The following is a 26,204-nucleotide window of genomic DNA, read 5'->3' as shown; positions in this document are numbered from 1 at the left end:
TGGAAAAGTGTTTCAGAGAACAATGCAACACATAATGCTCCTAGTCCCCAGACTGCATGGTTAAATAGCTTTTAGGAATCAAAACAGACAAGCAACTAGTATGAACATTTGTACAATCCCTCTGAGAACAGAGAGAGGTTTTCTAACATTACAACCTCTTCAGAAGAATTTCTGCTTCATAAATGCTTGTCATACTGTTCTGTCCCCTCCCTTAAGCTCTTTCCATTTAGTTCACTGACTCCTTGCTCTCTTGTTTCAGAAGCCTACCAGGGTGACAAGATTTTGCACTACCTGACACAAGACTAAGAGGCCCTGGCAGCAAAGTTAAATAACTGTTGGTAATTAATACACAGCATTACTCCATTTAGCTGATGGAAATTTAGTCAAAAGTCCACTTCTTATCATTAAAATCTAAATCTCATGGCACAATTAGATTTTGGGATTGTTTGTTTCAGCCCATCATTAGTCAGCATTCGAGATGGCAAAGCTTGCCATGGCTTCATGGGGTAAGATGGGGAAGAGGCTTATTAAGCTATTGGGAAAACAAACAAATAAATAAACAAACAAAAAACAACAACCTACTGAGCAAATCATATTACCAGTAATGTCTGTAAACTTTCCATGGTCAGGAACAGATCTCTGTCATCTTATGATAGAGACACAGGAAACCATCTTAGTGGAGCAAGAATACGGTATACCTTACAAGCTCTGCCACTTTGCTCCATATAAGGTAGACTTTTGTTATAGCAGCAAACTGGAGCTTTAATTTACATTAAACAAGTCATCTTGACCTGCTGCACCAGCCATGCAGCTGGTGGTAGACCCAGCAGGTACTCCTGGGAGAACTTACACACACCAATAGTCTCATGAACATAGCACAGTTAATTTGAGCTCTGGGCCCAGGACTAAAATGTGCAAACATATTTCAAACTCCATCTTTGCAGCCTGGGCTTTGGGCTGCCCTGGCCTGTGTACCTGCTGTAATCCCCCCTCCCCAGGGCAGAGAGGACCCACATTGTAGTTCAGAGGAAGCACAGCTGCCAAGTATCTCCCTGCCTACATAGCAAAGATTCTCTATGTCTTACAGAAAGCAGTGAGCAAACTAATTTTTAGCCTGGTAGGGTGTTGATCCTGATTATTTTTGTGTGTCTTCTCCAACAAGTAACAGTCTTACACTTCGGAATTCTGCTTATCCTGCTTGTGGACTTTCTGGGCTCATGGCAAAACATATCTGAAAGGACCACCAAAGGAGGGTTATACAGTCACCTGACTGCACATCAGATCTGACCCAAAATTGCCAAAAGATGTTTCAGCTATCCAGGGTCAGCAATTCACAGGAGTATCTAAGCAGCCTGGCCACAGCCTTGCCAAAACAACTAAAGAACATGCATAAACTGAAGCCATTCAAAACATAATCTTTAATTTGGTGTGTGGGGAGACCTACGAAGTACCTGCCACTGCGGTGTATACAGCAAGGCTACCTTGATATGTTTATCATATCCAAAATTCTTTCAGTACTTAACAGTCAACTAGCTGCACCCCATGGCAGGCACAGCACAGTTCTATGTCCTCAGCGACGCTTTGGTAATAATCTGCACTGATTGTACGTATGACTTCACATACGATGACAAACCAAGCCCCAGTAACTCCCAGGAAAACTCCCGAAAGTCACACACATATCAGCTCATTCCTGTTCCATTTTAGCTCTTTTTAAAACTAAAACCAACCTTTCTCCTGATTCACCAGCCATAAAACCACTGGAACATTCTACAGTGTATTGATTGGTTTGTCATATCAGGATTGCACAGATCAGTAAGAGAACAAGTGATATATTATAATTGCACATAAAAGGACTGGAATGATCTTTTGCGTCTTTATTTACTTCTATTAGAAAAAGTCTTGGCAGACTTTGCCATTAACATTTTCTGCTTTCTCAAGGAAAAGATAATTTATCCTCTTAAGGATATTAGACTCCTGTGTATTGTTTTTCCCCATTTGGTATCCTTGATTCCCCCTTCTGAACACTTGAGTGTTTGCAATCAGCACACAATGATACTCACTAATAACAACCGAACTACAACACCCCACCATAATGTTGTTCTAATACCATATATAACACCATATAACACCAGCAATGCGGAGCAGCTTCACTGTGTAGACTTGAGTCTCTCCATACCTACATCTGTTTTCTTTTCCTTCTGGTACATCTGCTGTGGAGCGTGACCCCTGCTGAGCACAATGAGGCCCAAAGTCATGTCTTTTGCTGTAATTCTGAGCCCCAATTCAAATTCTGGTGCTTGGCTTTAATTTCTCAGAAACTGACAGATGCCAGATCAACACAACAGCATGCAGAAAGCTGTGTGTCATGTTCTGCTGTCTTTGTTATGCTCATTATATTCTACTGGAGAGGTGGCCAACAAACAAATTCTGTAGCACACCTTCTTGTTACATTATATGCCACATTACCAGCAACAAGAGAAATATACGAGACACATATGGGAAAAGGGAGAAGAAATGTTAGATGGCTAATCTATATAACAGACTGCTAAATTTCAGTTCTGCTTTATTTGCTTTAAACAGCAAGGGATAGAAAAACATTTGTTGATGAAATTATCCATTTTTTTCTCTGCTAAACTATGTCCTTATTAGTAACAGACATATACGTAAATATAGTAATAGAATGGAACAGCTGTTCAGTGCTACAAGATTTCAAGACTTGTGCATTCCTGGGGTCCCTGAGTTCTGTAATTCCTCCTTCTCTGCACCTCCCCCTGAGCACAAGCCCAAGGTAATTTCACCTGTAGTCCTCTCTCTCCCCAGGACGATGCAGAGGAAAATGCAAATCCTTACCCAACAGAAAGAGGACATCTTGCATTTGTGCTCATTTTTTTTTTCTCTTTTAATCCTACAGGTCTAATAAATAACCTCTGAAGTCCCCTATTGGCATCTTCCTCTTAAAGCTCTATAGGCTGCTCCTTAAGAGAGAGCTAATGTGATCCTTAGTGTGCTGCTTTCTCCTCACTTCGTTTATGAGTAGCATATGCATTAGCTGAATATCATCATCATCATCATCAAAAGAAACCTATCCCTATTTCCGTGAAAAATCAGGGTTGTAGGCATATGCATACACATTCCTTCATACAGATACTGCTCACCAGTGTTGGAGACACATTATTGAGCTAAACAAACCTAGAATCGCTGCTCCCTATATCTCTAGATACTGATCTCTGGAGAGATCCAACATATTTGACAAATATTGTACCTTCCTAGCCATGTATCTGAAGAATAAATCCCAGGTGATGTCTTACAGGTCCTTCTATATGTGTGGAAATGGCTGAGCAGTTTACCAAGCTAAGCACTTCAAAGCACCTCAGAACTTTACTCCTTCTTTAGTACATCCTGAGGCTGACGAGTCCCCGTTCTCCAGCCACCAGATTTCAGTCCTGCCCTGTTTAATATGAAACACTTTGCTTTTTTGGCAGGCTGTTTTCCTAGAGGACAGGCTCATGAGAAGACCTGGGGAAAGCCTAGAAGTCTTTGACATATTTAGCTATATGGTCTTCGTAAAACAATTTAATTTTGTTAAAAGTATAATTAAAATAAATCACTGGAGGATACCTTGTGACTTGGTGAAAATCTGTGCTAAGGTAATGTAAAAGTCTTATTCAGTTTATTTAGAAAATTGAGAAAATTCCATGATAATAAAGCCTCTGCTATCCTCTTTAGAAAATAAAGCGTTTGGTTAGCTGACATATTCCACAAGGTTTATAAATGAGAATTTTTACTTTTCTTGCATGGTAACTTTCCCCATTTTTATTCTACTCCACACTCTCCCCTCATTATTCTTTTCTTCTGAATAAGGGTAGAAAGAAAAAAAATTTAACAGTAATGCTTTTTCTTTGTTTGGGGAAAGACAAATTTGAGAGAGATCTGTATTAAGGTGACTTTTGATAATAAAGATAAATGTTCAAAATGTTTTGACAGCTGTATTTTTACATAGTGTGACATAGATTTATGATCTTTTCAATGCTATTTTATACTATAAGCATTTGGGGCAAAATGCCCATATTGTGTTGCACAATGCTGGTCTGCACAACAGCATGCCTGTGCTTGAACCATTGCTATATCCACAGGGGACAGAGCAGACCGACCAGGGCTCTGCAGTGTTAAACAAATGAAAACCCAAATGGTTTTCCCTGTAATACTTCATACATCAGAAAATCACATATGAAAATATAATGATGAGGAAACTAGCGTGCTCCCAGATTACTGAGCTAAACATGGTAGCTCATCCTAGCAGCATGTTTTACATTGCTTTCATATCTACAAGGCACTGGCAAGCTATCAAAATAACACCAGCAAAGCAGTCAGGCACTATGCAAAGCAGACTTTCAGAGGACTGCATTTCTGTCAGCTATATTATGAAGACATTGTGTTATACCCAAGCCTTTCTTTTCTCACTGTTTTAGATTTGACCGTAATATTTTTATGACGTGTGATTTGACAACACTGGTTAAGCAACCCTAACTGCTTCCAGTCTACACACTCTTGCTGATAGTTATCCTAGTACATGCTAACACTTGCAAAAAACTGTGTAAACATGATAGAGCAGTAAAAGACAGAAGGTTTGCTAATGCTAAACATACCAGGGGGGTTCAGAGTAGTTTAGGGCAGTGAATGTCCACATGCATAATTACAAATATGGGTATCATAATTCAGCTCTATTTCTATGTCCTGGGCATCACATCATTTACTGCAGACAGGCTTTTTTGGTTTGGGTTTTTTTTTTCTTGCTATCTTTCCTATTTAAATTAAGATTACTGGAGAAGAGTCATATTTGAGGAATTAACAGATTCACACTGACAAAGTTTACAAACTATTATGTTATGACTAACACAGCATTGTAAAGTATTACATACTGGACAAAGGATAGTTAAGAAATTTGGTGGTATTCAAGCAAACTATCAAGCAGTTAATACCAACAATTGTAGCAGGTTTTCTGAGATGTTACAGCTTTAGGAGCTATTTAATCTCATTTACATTGTGTGTAAAATAAAAATCATCTGTGCAAATGGGGAGTGTGAAATGTTAGAGATTTACACCTACTTCATATTTATGCTGTACTCCTTTAAGTAATTATAGAGACTAACAAAACTGTTTAGACAATATTCTTATGGTTAGCATTTGCAGAGAGGAAGCCTTGAAGGCTTGGTTTCACCTCGTCTTTGCAACCACTGGAAAGTAATTCAAAGCATAATTTGAATACTGCCAATCTCATCTGAAACTGATGTAAGAGACAACTTTGCTATGATGAGATTAAGCCTAAAGGAGAAGTAAACTCACAGAGAATTTAAGGACCTCATCTGCTTTCTTCTTTTTATTCTGGAAAAAGAAAATGAGGTTATAGTAGTAACTAAGCCTGCAGCAGTCCCAGAGCTTTCTCTTTAGTCCCTTGTATGTACATAATTGTTAACAGCTCCATGTCGGGTCCTCACCACAAGAGTTACAAAAGAAACTGCAGAATTTCACCCTTGGATCTGCTTTTGCAAGGATTTTGTACAGTAAAGGCTCAAGTGTGCTCCAACTCTCCCACAGCCATAGATTTCATGACCAATCAGGTACTTCTTGGGTACTTCTTAACTCTACTCCAAGGTTCAAATTTAAACATACGCACATACATACATACATACATAAATAAATAAAATAAAGTTTGGGCTTGCCGTTCCAATATATGTGCCTAACATATGCCTGTTCAGTTCAAGTTTAGGAACCTAAATAATTTCTTTAATCTTAACCTGATCATCAGCCTCCACCTATAGTCATCCACCCACCAGACACAGATCAGAGAGAAATCCTTTTCACTTGCAAGATGGTTTTCTATCTTTTAATTAGTGTCCAGTTCAGGTCAGAGTGAACAGGGATAATTAATAAATTATTATACTTCCTCCATACTTTGTCTGAGCTTCCCTGCCAGTGCCTGCTTCCTTTACTGTATTATTGAAGAAAATGTACTTCAACTATGTGTAGACGTCAGAGAAGATGGCCCACATGTGCTGTAGCTAGCGTGTATGTAGCATGTTGTCAACAAAGCAACATCTGTCTGATGACTCAGAGTAAAAGTGGTTGTTTGTTCTGTGTCAGAAAGAGAGAAATGCTACTTTGATGTTCTAGCGTGCATCAGAGTACCAGACATATGCACAACAGAGACAACGGCAAGCAGCACAATCTGGTTTCATTCCATACATTTAAGGTGTTTTCCAAGGTTAAAGAAACAGTTTAATTCTCTAAGCAGTGAATGGCATTGTGACACCTCTAAATAAAATAATCCTCCCCCTTTCTTTAAAGCACCATCCACCTGTATACTTCATCCTGCTAAATGATGAGGGCAGGTTCTGCCCACTTACGCACAAGTAAGTAAATGATGAAATTTGTCCTTTCTGAACACATGATTTTCAAATTATCACAAATGAGTCCTTCAAAATATAAAGCAAAATAATTAGTGGAATGCTATGGGCTACAAGAGAATTTTAATTTTGCTATGTGAAAGTTCTTCAGATGGTATTCACAGCTAACTAGTGAATTCTCTAGTGAATTTTCACAGCTAACTAGTGAATTTTCTGTATCTGGTTGTACATAGCATTCTTTGAAAATCAGGAGCCTTTCAGGTGTTTTAAGATGAACCTCCAGAGATTAATGTGCCAAGTGGTATTCATCACTCTACAAAGTATAAGTCTGAGGGTCCAGCTCAAAACATCCATGATATAGATGAGTTGCCAAGCTCCTGCCAATCATTCTGACCAGCAGTGGAGCCAGAATGCCAGACAGCACAGAGACTTGGAGACAGAGGACAGAGAGTGAATACTTTTGGGCCAGTGCCTAAGTAGATTAGGAGGAAGAGCCTCCTGCTAGTTAAGGACGGAGCTTCCAGGGAGGAGACAGAACCAGCTAAGAGCAAAACTTGCCAAAGATGTTTTCTAACAGCCAGTTCAGAAATCATCTGTGATTTTAACAACCAGTTGCGCTGAAATGTGCTCCAGCAGTGTCCTGCAGCTAGTTATGTTATAATGGAAAGAGCCTGTAGCTAGTTTTTAATCCAGCTGCCTAAGAGCAGAAATTAGAGGAGGTACAGCCGCTACACCCAATGTGCCAGTTTGGACTCACTGCTCACAAAGGCATTCAGCTCAGAGCCACTTTCTTCAGAGGAAGCAGTAGATGAGGTCTCTTGCTACTGTGGGAGGTGCAGTCTCCGGCAACAGGCTAAATCTAACCCTCAGGATTGCAGAGTCAGCTAAATTAAAATGTCATCTTCCTGCAATAGAGTGTTACTGCAGTCATAGTCTGCTCATCATCTCTATGAAGAGCTTTTACTGCTGTTTGTGCAATAACATCCCATCTTGAAATCGTGTTTGTTAAACTTGCACCATATTTCATTAGCTCCTGCCATTTTCCATCACAATCTCTTTGAATTGCAGAATGTTATTCAATTTAGTTACTATTTGGATTTCTTCCAGAGCAGTATGGCTCCGAGAACAGCACACAAAATAACAACATTGGCTTGTATTATTTTCGGCAGCTCCTTTTGTTGTTTTATGATGATGATAAATGTGTGGTGAAATAGCTGAGAATGTAATCAACAGTGCTGATTTTGTATTCACCTATGTTACACTATATTGTATCTTTTGTAGTCCATGCCCTTTTATATTCCTGACACTGCAGTTGCTGCTATTATAAGGACAATCTTTTCTCACCAAAATCAAAGTAGAAAACTTCTGCATAAGTCTGTAGTGGAACAGAGTACAAAATTCCATTTTTCTCAGAAATTTTCAACAATTCCTGAAAAACACCAAAAAACTAAGTGAAAAGCAAAATTAAAATATAATGTACACTAGCACTTTCCACTGTGAATGACTGATTTCTTAGCAGAAATAACAACATGAACTTTATAAAGTTTTCTTTGGATACCTATAATATTGTAGCTTATGCTGAGCAACTATAGGCACTCTAGTTTATTGTTTGAAGTTTAAAGGAAATCTTCGTCACTTAAATCTTTCTTCTAGAGGTTTTCATGCGGTTCAGCAGCACAAGAGCGTATTCATTAGCTTTATAAAGTCATGGTACAGAGAACCGGCTAAACAGTTTACGTGAAGGATTGGCTTATGTCAAAGGGGTTGACACTAGATTGAAGTTTCTCTCTGTGTTTAATCAGGACCCATGTATTTGCTTGGGTCCCGATTCTCACATAAGGAAATGTCTGATAAAACCTTATCCCAGTTCCGTAGTAGGTATAAGACTGATTAATTAAGGGCAAGATTTCAGTTAAGTACATTGTTTTAATTTTAGTCTCAGCTTGTCTTCCTTTTCTTTGCCTGTAGCTTAGAAACTTGAATCTGTTACTGTGAAATTAAACAATTTAGAAACTGAAGTGATATTTAATTGGGAAATAAAAAAAAAAACCACTGTATGGAGAGGGACACGTAAAAAAAAAAAACCCTGTCCCATAGTAGTTTTGACAGGACTGTGCCATTAAGTTCATTGTCTCGGGCTGGGTTCTGCACAATATTGCGCTGCACCAGCGTGGGCTGCGAAGGCTGTATTTTATAGTGAGTTCTATAGACCAGCTGCAGAGAAAATTCAACAATAAAATTCAAATGATGTTTGTCATAAGCTTCTGCTTTTTCATCACTACATTTGTGTACATGAAATGTAATATACTAGTGAGAATGTCCCCTGACATGGAGCTGATTTTTATGTCCTTTAAATTTACCACCAGCTTTACAGATGCCGCAATCTCTTTTATTCCAGTTCTAGCAATTATAACGTAATCTGTGCTAACACTGCAGATTACTAGGGCAATTTTGAAGATAAATGATCACATCTCCATTTCCATCTGCTGGCCCAATCAGGGAAACAGTGAGAATAAAACCTACCCCTTATACTGGTGCATTTTGGTGCTTTTCTGGCAGTCTACTTAGTCAACTGCATTGGGCCATGCAAAGAACAATTCCCATGAAGATATGAAGCTCCCAATTATCCACCATCTTATATCTTCGTTTTACAGCATTATAAAGGTCCAAGCATTTGTCTTTCTCCATCATCGGGCATACTCCCACACATGAGAGACAGTTTTTTCTGCTTAACAGAAGGCTTTTCTAGCTCTAAATTTGCACATTTCTGGCTCTGCAGCTGCCTTAATTACAACCTCTGGTCAGAGTCCTTAGCCAAGCCACAACCACAGGCAGTCTGTCTTGTCTGAGCACTGCAATTGTGGTAGGGCACTCCTGTTTCATCTGGTTTTGTTGGTCTAAAGTACACCCTGGTATCAGTTTGAAACAGACCAGGTTTGATAAAAGAAACAGGTTCAGAAACATGCTTAGATGTTAGTTGATTTTAGGGCACAAATTACACAGCCAAAACAAAACAATTTTCCCTGCAAAAAGCAACAGACTACTCCTTGCTTTCCTCTTCCCCTTCTCTTTCCAAATGCCTGTCTGACGAAGATTTTTCAAGAAAATAGATTTTAAAATCTCCTGAATATAATGATATTAAGTTGTGCATAACTGTTCAGACATTTCTTCGGGCATGTCATCAGGTGCAAAGTTTCATACTGTTTAAATGTGTTTCTATTCAGTGATTAGAAAATAAACATATTTGGGGGATAAGCAACATAGAAGAACAATGCAACTGTATTTTCAAGAGAATTATTTGCAGCACATTTCTACTAGTAATTATTTTTTGTTCTGGTTTGCAGCGTTTCTGCTTCTGGCATCTCATCTCCTTCACAGCAGCCAGCAATTGAATTAGAATCATTGCTGAACAGCAAGAAAAATCTGTCATAGAAGTCATGTTGACAGACAAGTTTGTTCTGTTTTTATTTCTATTTTCCCTTTATTGTATTTATATCTGAAAGTCCACACCTAGAAGTGAGCAGAAACAGATACAAATCATATTTGTCTAGTCTCTTCCTCCTTTGTCCTGCTTTTGTCTTTAACAGAGCTTGCATTCAGCTGCTCGTGCCAGGAGGAAATAGCCATCCACCAGTCTTTACTACCCACTGTGTCTGGCAGCACGTCAAAAACCTACCTTTTCTCCAGCATAACTGCAGCAGTGGTGCATGTCTCCCATTATCATCCTGAATGACTAACAGGAGTAAAAGATGATCAGATTCTTCCTTTATAAATGCTGCTTGTCACTGGTTTTGTGTGTGGGGCTCCATGACGTCACAGTGCCAACAACACCTGCTCTATGGACCTGTCATTTGAAGACCAACCCATCAAAGCTGCCTTTCACAGAAAACCATTGCAGATAACATGCTGTGGGGTTTTTTGGTTTTGTTTGCATTTTTTGGTAGTTAATTCTTTTCCCATTGGACAAGCCCAATGTTTACTAAATAACTCATTGTTTATATAATGCCTTCACGGATGCAAGCAGGCAGCACCCTCTGAAATACTAACTGCTTTTATTAAAGCTGGTAAAACCTCACACAGTCTCACGGCACTGCTATGAAAATACTGAAAATCCTAAGGGCAAGAGAAATGACAACAGAATTAGTGAAATAAATGCATCTCCTCCTCTTTCAGGCTACAAAATACAAAGACTACGAAAGATTACCTCCAGACAGAAACACACTCCAGAATCTGATTGGCAGAAGAAAGCTGCAGACAGCAAGTCTGATGCAGCTCGTGTCTCCCAGACACACAGTATTTACAGATAAAACAGCTCCCTCCAAAACTAAAGAACAAAAAAAATTCTGTTAAGAGCTGCTTCTGCAGAAATCAACACATCCTGCTTGCTCTATAAGCATGTGTATGGAGGAACACTCAGCAGCCTTACTCACTGAAGCCAACTTATAACTAATTCACTGATGTCTTTTAATCTGTGGCACTTCAGATAAAAGCACTGCTGTGGAACAAGCTATGAATCCCTTTGCAGAGAGCATGTGTCTGGCTCATGATGCATCCCACAGGTTCTTCCAAGGAAAGCAAATCTTTGAGGGCTAGTGACTTGTTTTGACATACAGTGTAGTACAGATCATACAGTGACTCTGACTTCACAGTCCTATATGTATTAATAATGCAGGGCTACAGTGCCAGAGGCAGGAACAAGCTCTGTCATGACTGATGGCAGAAGATGAAGCCACCGTGCCAGAACACCACATTTGTGTTGTGGCTATTCTTGAGAAGTTTCCTTCCCATTTCTGTCCCTCTTCCACAGAGCAAAGGTAACTACCATATATTTATGTTAGGAAAGGAAGGAATACAATATACTTCCTATCCTTACACACCCATGGGAAACACTTCTCATCTAGCAATGGTTTATTAAAGAAATTAAGAGAGATCTGGAAGCCAAAATGCTCACAAATATGTGAAGCCAGGTTAGATACAAGGAAGTTCTTTACTGTGAGAGTGGTGAGGCACTAGAACAGATTGCCCAAAGAAGCTGTAAATGCCCCATCCCTGGCAGTGTTCAATGCTTGGGCAACATGGTCTAGTGCAAGGCATCCACACCCATGGCAGGGGGGGTGGAACTAGATGATTTTAAGGTCCTTTCCAACCAAAACCATTCTGCTTCTATAAGCCCCATAGGCCAAGGCAGTTATAGTATGTGAATTGTCCTCACACATCTATAGTGACCATTTTTTGGACATGTTCATTCAGATTTGTTTTTTTCTGAGGCATCCCACAGCTTTCAGCTCTCTGAATTGTTTGCACAAGCTTTGCAGATGCAGGACCTGTATGGTACAAACTGAACATGAACGCTTGCTCTTAAAGCAGAATTTAAAAGTACTCCATCTCTGGGACAAACTTCTCTGTTTGCACATACTGATGATCATTTTACAGTCATATTTATATTCATGTAGTCAGAAGTCAAAAAAGGTGTAAAAGATGGCAGTCAAACACAATGTAAAGTTTTTCCTCTCGCATGAAAACAAGTCAGTGAAACACCAAACGGTGAAAACCTCAAAACTGCATTTGATATTTAGCTCCTAGATGAAGCACGGGTTTTTTCCTCAGCAGAAAGAAAGATTCACTGAGGGGAGTGATTTTTTCCCCCCAGAGTGGGAGAACAAAACCACAGTTGAGTGCACTTTCTTTGAGTAGGTGCAGTTTATACATTATGTCATGGGAGCGTGTAAATCAGACCTATTACTGACACTGTTAATGATGTCATGGACAGCTTTAGAAAAATTTGGGACTGCAGCACTAAACTGTTAGTCTTGCCTACGGATTATACTGAAAAATGAGTGACATAGGCTCTGACTATGAGATCCAGCTTGATCATACTAACATCACCTCTTTTAGGGTCACCTTTAAAGTCAGAGCTCTTCAATACTTGGAATTTTTCTCTTTTACTGTCCCAATCTACATGCTTTAAAGTCATGCAGCATGTGCAGAATGTCCACTTAAACACATCTAAGCACACACAGATCATCCCAAGTTAAACAAAAAAGGTGCACATGTATTGTCATGCGTTCATAGATCTATTCATGTACATGCACAATTAATCTAGATGGCACAGAAGTGATTTTAGAGAAAAGGAAGACATTAATGAGCAACTATTTTGAAACGACAAAACAAAAAAAGAGCTCAAGAAAATGGCTTGACATGAAGAGTGGTTGTAGAAAGTCATGAAGACAACTAACATCGTTTGATAGAGGTGAAATTATAATTAACTGTATTCATTGAAATCTCAACAAGAAGTAAAAATATTTTTTTTAACTAACATTCAGATCACATAAAACTAAAAAGGGTTTGTACATATTTATGGGGAAGGAACACTGTGGTTTATGTCTTGGATGTAATCACTTAAAATATTATTGCAGTGGGGAGAAATTATCTATTATGTTAGAAAATAATTCTCATTACCTTGTCAAAGTGTTTCAACTGGATGTTTCTACCTTGTAACTTCACAAATGACTTTGTGCAAGAAGAGCCATCATTCATCTCTACATCCCATGACATCAGTATGCCACACAAACTTTCTCTAAAAATATTAAGGTGACCTGTCCTTTTGCCTTTTAAGTCACAAACATTTAAGAGCACTGCCAGATGAGTATAAAAGCGGCTTGCATTCACATGCCTTTTTTTTCCACTTTTTTTAAACACATGTCAATGTCTTTAAAATGCAGAGAAACCACCACTAAGAAATAGCTGGCCCATGGGACTGGAAAGGTGATCTGAAGGTTTGCCCCACTGGGTCACTTGTTGTGTATCCGGCTTCCAGCTCTGTTTGACAGTAAATTAAAGTTACTGCCATTTGACAGGTGTGCAGCAGCCTATGTAAAATGAGTTGGTGTGTTGAGCGCTGCTGTTGGTAGGCAGGTGTCCACACCACACCAAGCACGTTCACAGCCGGCACTTGCCTCTGCAGTCTCAGGAAGAACAGAGACATTGAACACAGTCTACACTTTCACTCTTACTGGTGGTCCAACTGCTTCGCAGCTGAAGCACGTGGGCACTACCCCAGACAAAAGCACAGGACTCCACTCCATGTGTGGTACTCCTAAATGAGCACTTCCACTTTCACTGCCAGCAGCTGGCTACATCCTACAAGTTAACAAGTTAGCATCTGAATTAATATATATATATATATATACATGCTGTGCCATTATGTATATATTAAATCTGATAATATTAACAGAAAAAATATGTATAAAAATCTAGATCACTGATTAATTCTGGGAGACCATCCTGCCTGGTTTCTTTCAGTACTGGAGTAGCAATCAGCTCCTTGCTGCAAGGAGTCCAGAGACAGCTTTTTACATGCTCCCTGTGGGAAGCTGGATGCCTTCAAAGGAGTCAGAAGGGGAAAAAGCGGGAGGCATTCTGGCTCTGTTTCTCTCTCTGCTGTGGCCAGCACTGCCAGGAAGAGTTGTTTGTAAGAAAAGTAATCCCAGAGTGACCAGATGAAGAATAGCAAAAAAAATCCAACAAAAAAAAAATCAAATTAAAAAGGGAAAACTGTTTACTTTCAAACTCCCAAATTCACACCTGATATCATAATATCATTGTAGAAATAAGTGATGCTTCCTCACTTGGAATTATTTGCTTTGACCACATTTATTTTTATTAGAAATATAGAAAGTACTGTACCTTAATGTAAGACCCAGGGGACATTAAATCACTACAAAATAAGAAATTGCTGCAAGCTCAGTACTTTTGTTATGAACAAAACTGTGACAGAAATCCAGGGAAGTACAGGGAATTAAATCTGGGTAATGAGACCACTTTGAGGTACAAAAAAACTGTCATGCTTCTGCTTCAGGAAAATCTAATCTGAGTAACTGGGAAAACAACAGTATTTCACTATGGGCAGGTTATATGAGTGATTGAGACAGATTATAGAGAGGAGATCAGAAAGCACTGGCATAGAAATTGCCTTCATTAAACAGTCAAGCAGTAGTGAAAATAAAAAAAAAAATCTGCTTTATGCAAACTGTTATATCTTTCTTGACTGAAATACAATGTTTTCTTTCAAGATTGTTCCTACATTGGGGTTTTTTCCCCCTTTTCTTTAGCTCAACTTGGTTAAAAATAATCAGTTGAAACATCTATTTCAAGAACCAAATCAAGCATTAGGCAAAGAGTCCAAGATAGCCCATAACAGTCAGAATTCAAGGAGTTCCTCTCACCTTTGTCTGAAAAATCTTTGCTTTGTTCAAAACAATTACATGACTATTTGGAACATAAGTTTGTTTTGAAAGAGAAATCATATGTTTGCATGCAGGCCATTTCTAGAAACTGCCAGGTGCAGGGCACCAGATTACAGAGGCTGTTTATCTCATCCACCATGTCACATCAATTTCTGTGCTTTTTAAATTATAGGCTGGCTAGAATTTCTGAAAGTTCTGGGGTTTTTTCCAACTTGAGATTTCTTAAAAACCATTTTTTTCCCAAATTGTTATGCTTTCACTCTTTTGTGCTGTGTAAGGTAGCTAAGCAAGATCAATTACTTTGTTAAGAGTTTCAATAAACTTATTTACTCTCCAAAACAACATCTTCCTTAAACTCTAATCTTTACTGTTCCACTACTCTGGCAGTTGCCATTGAACACTACAAGAAGAAGAATTAGGTAATTGTATCTAATTGTGTTCTCCCTGACTGTTGTTTAAACAAGGAAAACCTTTCAGTTGTTGTGGAAAGTATTAACAGCAGACCTTTTCTGACCTTCTAGAGCCATTTGGGAAAACTTGACATTACACAGAAGCTTACTCAAACAAGCTGTAATTAAGTTGAGTGTGGAGTGACACCACTTACAAGAAAAAACTAAGTATGGCCATTTAATCCAAAAATTACTTAAGCACTCCCGGGAGCACAAAAGTTTACCTCTACTAAAATAATTATGTTTTGCCATTAGATGAAGAGATGGTACAAATGGAATATGCATGTTCTTTTCAACATCACTACCCTTCACTGCTGTACCAAAACTTGAAGGGGCAATGGAAAGACCTTTCGAACTAATTTTTTGCATTCAATTAGGTAGAAGCATCTGCTTTGCCTTTAAATAATCTGCCAGTCATTCACAAGGTAAAGAAATTCCAACTGCTGCTGCATGCCCAGAAGTCCCAAGGATTAACTGAAGTCTAGAGGCCTTGGCCTTCTGAGGCTCAGGGCAACAGTGCTTTACTACTGGCTCTATTACCATTAGTTTCTTCTCTATTCCCACCTTCATCTGTTTCTCCTGCTGTCTTATGTTTACCTTTCACAGCAAATATTTGTTGTTTGTTGTCTCTGGAGTAAAAAGGTACATGTAAAAATGCAGGATATGTGTCAAAAATAAAAACAGTATCAAATTTACAACAGTCCTGTCTAAATTTTTAAGCATTTATGTTTACATGAAGGTTATTTAGAAAATGCCTCACACACCCCTGCTTTCACAAAATTCCTACTTTAATATTCTCAGAATTCAAACATATAAAATTGTTCCCAACATATATACTGTAATCTGTGTATCCTTTCTAACTCTCTCCAAAATATTAAATGTTACTTCTTGGAAAACAGGCATCAAAACTCAAACAGCCGAAATCATCCCCGTCAGCTACAGATTCAATGGTGTTAACTTCTCAGACATTTTTATTGCACCAGACAATCTCTCCGTTCAGAGTTGCAGCAAGCAGCCATGCTACCCAGCTGTCCTGGTCTTTTTTTATACTATTTTGATGTTTTCTGCTTTGCTGGTCATGCCAGCTTTTACGCCCCTTTCACTTCCTTCCCATAGGCCACCTCCTATGAAACCTTTCATGCATGGAAAAGATTTAAGATTTATTTGTCTTCAATATATTTAAATTATTCCTGAAAAAGCTCACTCTTCCAACATCGCCTATAAAATTCTGGAATGCAATCTGAAAATATTTTCTACCCCTTATCTCTACATATACATCCATATGTAAACATCTATGTAAGACCTCCAGAAACTAAATTCTGACAACTTCAGCACCTGACCAATAGAAGAAGATAATTATATTCCTATAATTAAAGACTATTTTAATGCCCATATTTGACTTATGCCTCCTTTCAATTATATGTCTAGTATATGCCCCAAACATCACTGTCATCCAGTTACATTCATACTGTGAGTACAAAAATCCCTCTTCCCTGTTTACTTAGTGAAGTACTTTCATGTACTAAGCACAAAGCAGTTAATAACGAAGACCCACGTACTGAATATGTAACCAGTCAATAGCCGAAATTATTTCTTCTGGTTATCCTCTAAAGACATTATGTTTGTAGGAAAGTACAGAAAAACTAGAGGGCCATTGAAAGTACCAAGACAATTTGTGAAGTTTTTATCTTCATAGTACTGCCCCACCATGAATGTTGCAACACCACTGTAAAATATCCTTTTGAAGGGTATTCATCCACATAATTTAAGTTCCTGAAATAATAGGGTGTGAATTAAGAAATTAGTTTTCCTGTTGCTCCTTCACAGTATCTGGAAAAGGTACAAAATTCTGAGCAAGATCATCTTATTTTCTCTACTTCTTCAGTAGAGAAGTATCTCCTTCAAATGTCTCTCAAGAAAGCCCCAAAGTCAAATCAGCCAACTTAATTACCAAACTCAGCTTTTTAAATCCCCCTTTGAGACTACTGGTTACAGAAGGCAATAAAAGACGGTAGCTTGATTTTGGGGGAAGTTTTCTTTTCATCCAGATTTGTTCCACTGTACGAAGGTTTTTGCAAACACATTCAACCAAAACAGGTTGGAAGTAAAACAATTTTACATTATATTTGTTTTTTAAAAGATATAATGACAGAGTACAAAATGCTTCCAAATTCTTGCAAACCAAACAGCAAAAGAATAGTACCTTCTCTCTCTAGTACCAAAAAAAAAAAAATTACATAGGAACCTAGCAAATCAATATAAAGCCCTTTTATGGTGGATCTGTTCCTGGGTGATGCTTTAATGTTATCCTTTTTGATACACAGTAGGAGCAGAGGATTAAAGGTAACTTTTCTATTCCCCAGAATTATTCTGCTAGTGAAGCAGATGAAAGAATTTTCGTCGGAATGAAAATTTTTGAATTTAGTTGAAAAGCCACCCAGAACAGAGCTCCTAGAAGTAATTTTGTTGTTGAAACATGATATTTCTCTGCACTTAAACATTCATAAGTTTTCATTAAATTCAGGAAAAGGATATCTGAGAAAGATGATGAAGTGTGATGACATAATACATGTCCCTTGCATAAACTATAGGCTGGTAAACAGGGTCACCTGAGATGCAGAACAGGACTTCACACAGAAGGGAACTGAATCTAGCTTTTCTGCATTTCGGGAGAGTGTCCAAACCTGCAGCTTACAGAGCCAGCCTCCATCACTTATCCAAACTCTTTTGTCCCATATTACATTAATTTCTGCTCATGGGAGTAGAAGAATGTTTTAGTAGTAGAGCAATTGAATTCAGGTTCCTTCCTCCATTGAATATCAGATTATTTATGATACAAAACAGAAGTTATTTGGAAGGATTAGGCAGTAGCTTAGTGGATAGACATTTTAATCTCTGATATCCAAGTTGGGAAGGACTTGAATGTAGTCATCCCACACCCAGCTGCTATTACCTGATGTTCTGGAGGTGTAAGCCTGCCTTACATTAAACACGACCAGATTTTTAAAGTACTTTATACCCATTTGGTGCAAAAATTTTCTGAAATCTCAAAATGATTTTTAATATCCACATATCTGTTTCATTTGACATTTCATTTGAGGTTCCAGTTTTATCTACAGTGTCATGAAACCTCTGAATCTATAAAGATACTGAGCTACAGAATCAATTTACAAATCTTATACTTTCTTTGTGCACCCAGAATCTCACAGAACTAACTGGATTTTTACTTTGACTTGGAGATGAGATGAAAGCTTTTAAGAGATCTAACCTTTATTAAGTTCAGATGAAATCTACAGTTAGTACTAAAAATGTCATTGCCTAAAGGAAGCTGAATTCACTTCCTGGTAAACTCATTTTAAAGACTTAAATTTGCTTTTACCCAAAACAATGCAAAAAGCATTTTACTCTCTTTCCTTTTCTATAATGAAAGATTATATTCCTTGGCAGATCAGAGAAAATACCACAAATACATTCCATTTCTGTGTTATTCCTTTGATTTTTTTTCCACCCTAAAAAGCAACCAATTACTCTAGTCCTCATTTTATTCACAGCTTTAATAATTTAAAATAGTATTTATAAAAAATAAAACAACCAAACAAATAATAAAACACAGATAAGGCTGACAAATGTGAACTTCAAGGAAAGAGAAAAAAATCCTCGTTTATAAACCACAGATTGTTATGTAGATATTTTGCTTGCTTTTTGTTTTATGGAAGGCCTGATACAGATGAAAATTTTATGTGCTGCTTTTGTGTAGAGAAAGACAAATAAAGCTTGCTATAAACATAGTCTGTCTTGATACTTCTGTCCGCAGCCAAATTAGGAAAACCATTTTGAAGCAGTGAGAGTGAGCTGTGGCATGGCTGCCTTTTTCTGTTGTGCTTCAGACCAGAGATCTTGAGAAAATAGAGTAACCTTTGGTCTAATATAAATAATAACTAAAAGGACAGAGGCAACTTACACTAGGGAATGGGATTACAAAATAAATAAATAAAAAATAAAAAATAAATAAAACCACACCACTATGCTATGCATCCTCACAATACCTAACTCAAAGGTGCTACGCAAAGGTGAAGATGTGTTGACAGAGGAGCATTAGCTTCAAGGCAAGAGGACAGAGGACACACAGAGGTGGTGTTGTCCACCAGAGGTATTTTCATTATTTGCAGAAATTTCCCACGAGTTTTTTGAGACTATTTTCTCACTAAACAGCCCAATGAGGACACTGCAGAGAGCAGGTTTCCTGGGGCTGTCATTTGCCTTACAGCATAGGGAGGTCTCGAGCTGGGGTGCCTTAAGCATACCTTTCCTGTTGAGATGGCCTACATGATGTATTTACCTGCACGATGCATTTACCAGTAACTGACCCAAAACCTCCAGAGGTGCCACCCAGCAAAATAATTTGCCATGTGTGCTGGTTTTGACAGGCATAGAGTTGATTTTCCTCATAGTAGCTGGCATGGGGCTATGTTTCAGATTTGTGCTGGAAACTGTGTTGATAAGACAGGGATGTTTTAATTACTGCTGATCAGTACTTACTTGCTGGTGGGGTGGTGTGAGGAACAGAAAGGCCTTGGCTCTGTGTATGCTTGCGGTGCACAAGAAGTTGGGAGGGGGGACAGCTGGAACAGCTGACCCCAACTGAATGAACCATATGATGTCATGCTTTCCTTATAAAACTGGGGCAGGAAGAACATTCGGAGTTAGGGCATACTGTTAAGTATGATGGAGTCCTGCTTCCTGAGCACCTGCCTGCCAACAGGAAGTGGTGAGTGAATTCCTTGTCTTTCTTTACTTGTCTGTGCAACTTTTGCTTTATCTATTAGACTGTCTTTATCCCAACACTCTCTTCTGATTCTCTCTGTCTCACCAGTTGTATAGTATTTAGTTGCCAGCTGGAGTTAAACCACAATACCATAGAAAACTTGGGAGTTTATGCAGTTGACTTCAGAGCTGTGAAGACCAGCAACACAGATCAAAAGTGACTTACTGGTAGCAACAAACCACATGCCCTCCATGATAATTAATTCACTGATAGCAAAAGTTTTGTGGTCACTAAAAGCCAAATAGTCTACTCTGCAGCTCTTGTTATATTGTAATATCAGTATTTTCTTCTCCAACATCTCAAATTATTTATTTATGCCCATATTACTTGGAAAAAAAAAATACCCCACAAAAAACAAACTCAACACTGTGATAAAAAGTAGTTTGTTAGCAAAATGCTCAGTGCCCAAATATTTCTGTCATTTGTATTAAGACTCATGCTTTTACATTTATTACCACTTCTGTGGTGTACTGAAGGGGAAGAGTAGAGCAAGATTTATCTTTCTGTATATGACACATTGGAGTTGAACAGCAACTAGCTTCCTACTTAGTCACTGAACAGATTTCTCTATATTTCTAATAAATTCAATTGTGGCCAAAAAATTAACTACATAAATTCATTTATTAAAACTATTTATTTTTATTGTTTGGTTGTGGTTTTTTTGTTATATGGTAAAGGACAATTTCATGGCATGAAATCTGGCACAGTTAAAATTAGGTGACATGTAATAAACAGCATTGTACAATCCCATCACCCAAAGTTAGATTAAATATGCTCTTAAAAACTCCTTACTTTGTATGAAATATTGTGACCTTCCATTTAACAGTGGTGCCATAACAGTTGTTCTGTGTTGTGTAAGACGTATTACTACATGTCTCCATGTAACTCAGCTCAGACCAATCTAAATATTTGATACAATATTTTACAGTTTGGGATTTAACATTAGTTTTAAATTCCCTAAACTAATAACTGAATCTTTAAAGCTCACAAAACAAAACAGTTATCCAAGTGGAAAACATCTTAAAAGCTCTCTAAAGATGGGAATAAAGCTTTATGAAATACAACCATTCTGACATGATGAATGTACTTACCATAACACCTATGGGCTTACACTATTACTGCGCTCCTGAATAATTCCCTAAGTGGAAATATATAATTCAGCACACCAAGGTCTCTCAAAACATACTGTCTTACAAGTTTGTCAGTGTCTATAAGCTCTAGCTAAGTTCTTAAGGGGAAGCACCTCTGCCTGGCTTGAACATAACAGTGTAATTGAATTCAGTAGGTTTATTAAGTTGTTTATATAAATATACTCTATTATAGTATACTATGTGATATACTAAATAGACTATATTATATGCTATACAGAGTAGTATCTCAAAAATTTTGTTCCACACAGCAGTGCCCTCCACAAACTGAGCAAAAAGGCATGGTGGAGAGAACAGAACAATTTCCAAATAAGTTTCAGTTGAGTCTATACAGTTCATATATTGTCTCCATTAGCATATCAGAAAAGTTTGTCCAAAGAAAGTTTTAATTAAGGACATATCAAAGAAAAATATATTCAGGTAGAGAATTTTCTTACATAAAATTTCATTCACATACACGTTGTTTAGCTATAGAGGAGCTAATCTGCAAGAAAAAGAGAATATACTGCATCCAAAAAAAATACAAGTCATCAAATGGCCTAGATTATACTGGATATTGAGACAAAAAGCAAGTAAATTCTTTACTGTGAATAATCTGCCCAGTTGCAGTCAAAAGAATCCACGGCTGCTTTATGCAAGCACCTCCTGTATGAAGACAGGCTGAGAAAGTTGGGGCTGCTCAGCCTGGAGAAGAGAAGGCTGTGTGGAGACCTCATAGCAGCCTTCCAGTATCTGAAGGGGGCCTATAGGGATGCTGGGGAGGGACTCTTCATCAGGGACTGTAGTGACAGGACAAGGGGTAATGGGTTAAACAGGGGAAGTTTAGATTGGATATAAGGAAGAAGTTCTTTCCTGTTAGGGTGGTGAGGCACTGGAATGGGTTGCCCAGGGAGGTTGTGAATGCTCCATCCCTGGCGGTGTTCAAGGCCAGGTTGGACGAAGCCTTGGGTGAGATGGTTTAGTGTTAGGTATCCCTGCCCATGGCAGGGGGGTTGGAACTAGATGATCTTGAGGTCCTTTCCAACCCTAACCATTCTAGGTTCTAAACAACAATTGCTATGGTGGAATATATTTTTCAAAGTTGCATGACACCTTTCTGTGATATTACCTCTAATGTTTCAACTTTTACCAGGGAAAAGGTAAAAAAAAAGAATATCTGGAAAAAAAAAAAAAGCCACAAAACAGAAAAAAACATACACACACACACACACACACGAAGAAACCACACCCACACCCATAAGGGGTGTATAAGAAAGGATCTGATTTCATATATATATATACTTGCTTTAACACACTGCTCCTTACTGCCCCACTTTTCAACAAAAAAGATATTTTCAGACTGTGTTTGTAAAACATGAAGATATGCGCAGTTTTGTACACAGTAAAAATCTGTCCCCTGCAGAATGCAATCCTTCCAACTCCCAGTTAGTCTTACATGGCAATGAACAACAAAATTTCTTTTTATTTTAACAGGTAAAGAAAAATTATTATTCTTGTATTTTGCACATTTATGCAGGTATTCTACCTTTGTGTCTCTAATTTCCCTAATAACGGAAGCAGCAAAGATGTACTGCTTCCTATTGCAATTGTTGTATCATTATATTGTTTTATTGATGCATGTGTAGAAATGGAAATGCAAGCCCACCCTAAAAACTGTGGAAGAAGGAAAATACTTCACGTAAGTAAGTCATAAAGCAAGCATTCATCATGGTTAAAATAAATTTTCCATTGCCACAACTTTGTTATTTCAACGTACTGTGGCCCAACTAAAGAACAAGCAACAAGACCCAGAATATGAAGGAGTTTTAAGCATGAGTATTTCTATTGCTTCCCTTGCAATGTGAAGGTATCTTAATCTGAAAGAAAATAACATCCCAAGTGCCAATCAACCTTTAAAGAAAAAATTCATTCTGTAAAGCTTGTTAAACCTAATCTACACCACACTGCAAGTGAGGCTTGCCAGCCTAATCTGACAGGTGCTACAAGAAAAAATAGGCATACCTCCTGCTAAAACACAGGGGTAGCTGCTCCCGTCCTTTGTGCTACACAATTCAGAGCCTGCAGTCACCTGCATCTCACAGGAGCTGTTGCTAATTATTCATTATTAATAACTACCTTTAGGGAACTTAGGATCAAAGACTGGACCAAATACTGCTCCCATATATGACAGATTGCAGATCCCACTCCAGCCCTTCAGACTTCAAAGTGGCTGTGGGAAGAGGAAAGTTAACTGGGCCAGCAGCACAAGGGCTACAGTCACAAGGGTTTGGTATATTGTCTCGTTCTGCCTTCCCCTTTCTGGGGAGTTAGGAGTGCTGTGGGTGATAAGGGATCGAGATCTGAAAGAATTGCAGCATGCAGTTACATTTTAGCTGCTTCTAGGGGAGATGGAGGTACTTTTTGCTTTACTGTCAGATGTAGGAACCAGTTATGGACCCTTTTTCCCCCCTTTTCCTTGCCTTCCTTCTAGAAGCACTTCCACACACCATCCACCATGTGTAATGGTAGGACTGTCCAAGTGCCAGTTCTTGTTATCAATGCTGTTGTAGTGCACTTGATTCACTTGAATGCACTTGACACTTGAGCTAGTGTCAAAAACAGCTGAGGACGCTGAGGAAGGAGTGTCTATGTCAGACATAGTCCCCCAATGCTTCCCTTCCCACACAAGGCAGCACTTGGGCTCACAGCAGTGATTCCAGGACTAGTCAAGGGCTAGGGAGAGGGACCTCCCTCATGAAGGATAGACTGTGGAAGTACACTTGTCTTGAAGAACAAGTTCGATTCTCGGAGATGTTAAGTCAACACATATGCAGCCTAGTTAAACCACACTCCTAAATCTTGTCTTTCTTCACCATCTGTGGCAAGGTTTTTCTCTTTGAAACTATTAAGAGAAGTTGACCTTTTCCACCTTACACACATTTCCTCTGTTGAGTTTTTAGACTCATCATACTACCATGTCACTGCTTTCCTGAGGAGGACTATGGTATTATAAATAGAAAAGCTCAGAAGAAGATCCTTCTGATCTATTTGACAATTTGTTTTTCTTGATTATATGAGAAGACAGTAACTTGTAAATTTTATCCTTCTCAAAACTTACTGTTGAAGGCACTGAGCTGTATTGTTTAATGATTTCTACAGGAGCTCTGATTTAAAGACTGGAATAACTGCAAAGTTTGGAAACATCTGGTACTAATCTAATACCTACTCCAGTCTAAAAGGACTGATTAAACACTGCAGCAACAGGTGGTGCAAACACTAGTAAGTCAATTTTAATAAGAGAGGTCAACACCTTAAGCTCCTCTTTTTTTTCCCCCCCATAAGTACTAATAAATTCCTCTCAACAGGTGTCTCTAGGAGACATAATTAGATTGCTCAGAAGCCAAGGTCTAGTAGTTCTATGTTAAAGATCTCTTCAAAGAAAAGGGAAAAAATTTCCAGTGTTTGAAATGTCACCCCTGACTTCCTCCACTATTCTCTTTTCATGTCATGACTGTTTACGGGTATCAGGCTGGAAGAAGTATCACACACAGACTGCAATTCTTCTCCAGGAAGAAAAGTCTTTTCTGGATTTACTACAGATTCTTGTCCTCATGTTCTACAGCTAGGTCTTAACTAGAACAAAAATTCAATTCCTTCTTGCATTTGATACGTACCTATCCTTATTCCTACAAGAAGGCTCCATTTAACTGCTGGTGGTTCTCAAGAGTGCATCAGTCTCCACTCTGCCTGATTACTGACTACTCGGGAAGGGGAAATACATAAAGTGTAGGACAAGGGAAAGGAGGGCGGGCCTCACTGCAGTCCCCTAGTGCTCTCTCTCTACAGTACTTTCCTTAAGTGCTTAAATACTTGATATGTTGCATGTTTTATTTTTTAAGAATGCCAAACAAATTGTAACAATTTGATGCTAGGACAACTTTTCGTAGCACCAGAACTGAAAAAAAAACCCGCTTCAGAGTTCAATGTTCTGTTTTGAGCACAACCCAAGTGAAAAAAGATAAAGTTCCTCTAAAGAGGGAGCAAAATATTCAGGTCAAAAGGTATTTTGATTGCCTAAATGTTTCCTATGTCTTTTACAGTCTACAACGGCTTTTCTTTGCCTGCTACGTGGGCTATTTTTACAGAAATCCAAAGGAGCTATTTATTGTGGAAATAACAAAGCAAAAAATATCAAGGGAGTGTTCAATATAACAGTCCGAAAAAGGAAACAGTAGTGTTGGAATCAATAAAGAAAAACTTTGTTCCACACCGCACCATGTAGGGGTTGGAAGGTCCATTACAGAAGCAAATAAACTAACAGTTATTATTCTGCAGGGACAGGAGTCTGAATAATTCTTTATTCCAGCTGTTTGGCAACACTGAGCTGCTTACAGCCGAGGAGTGGTTCTGCAAGCTGAGTAAACTATAACAAAGCAGGGTGAATTTACAGCAAATCATGAGAATGCACACAAAACCTGGGCTCCCTGGAGGTCCACTGAAAAAAGGCAAGGTATCCTGAGCCAGTCAGAGCCCTGGAGAGACAGGGAGCCATGAGCTATATGGCAACAGGGATGCCCTGGGAATGGGTAGCCTGTCACAGAGAGAACGTAAGACCACCTTCCACTTACTGCTGAGACACACTTCAAGCCAAAGTATAGAAGGCAACTTTTTCTCAGCATTACAATCCACAAACAGAAGGAAAAATAGGTTTGCTCTCCTGCCTCCCATGGAGACTGCGCTTGCAGTGCCAAGCGGCATGGTGCACACTCTGTACATGTTGGCATGTGGTCTCTAGCCACCTTTGCCGGCATTTTGTCAAGTCCTCTCTGTCAAGGCCTCTGAAAATCTTGCTGCATAAATATCCAGTGAATTCCTGCAGCCTAGACTGCTACCCACAGTTCCAGCCACACATGATCCCTTCTTCTCCAAACCATGAGGACTGTTATTAATCAAAGCCTACACCAAGACACCTTCCATTTGATGCCTTAAAATCAGGAGCTTCACTCTGAGTTCAGGATCAAGTTGGATTGCTTGGGTGAAACCATGTGTGCTTCAAACAGTGTAAAAAGTGATGTTCCAGTCCTAAATGATCTCTCTTGAACTCAGAAACACCAACAGCAGCTCTGTAGAAATTTCTTTGGATTCAGTCCTAC

Source organism: Lathamus discolor, chromosome 3 (genome assembly GCF_037157495.1).
Source record: "Lathamus discolor isolate bLatDis1 chromosome 3, bLatDis1.hap1, whole genome shotgun sequence".
Taxonomy (NCBI): domain Eukaryota; kingdom Metazoa; phylum Chordata; class Aves; order Psittaciformes; family Psittacidae; genus Lathamus; species Lathamus discolor.
The sequence above is the reverse complement of the archived record's forward strand: the minus strand, read 5'-3'. Positions refer to the sequence as shown.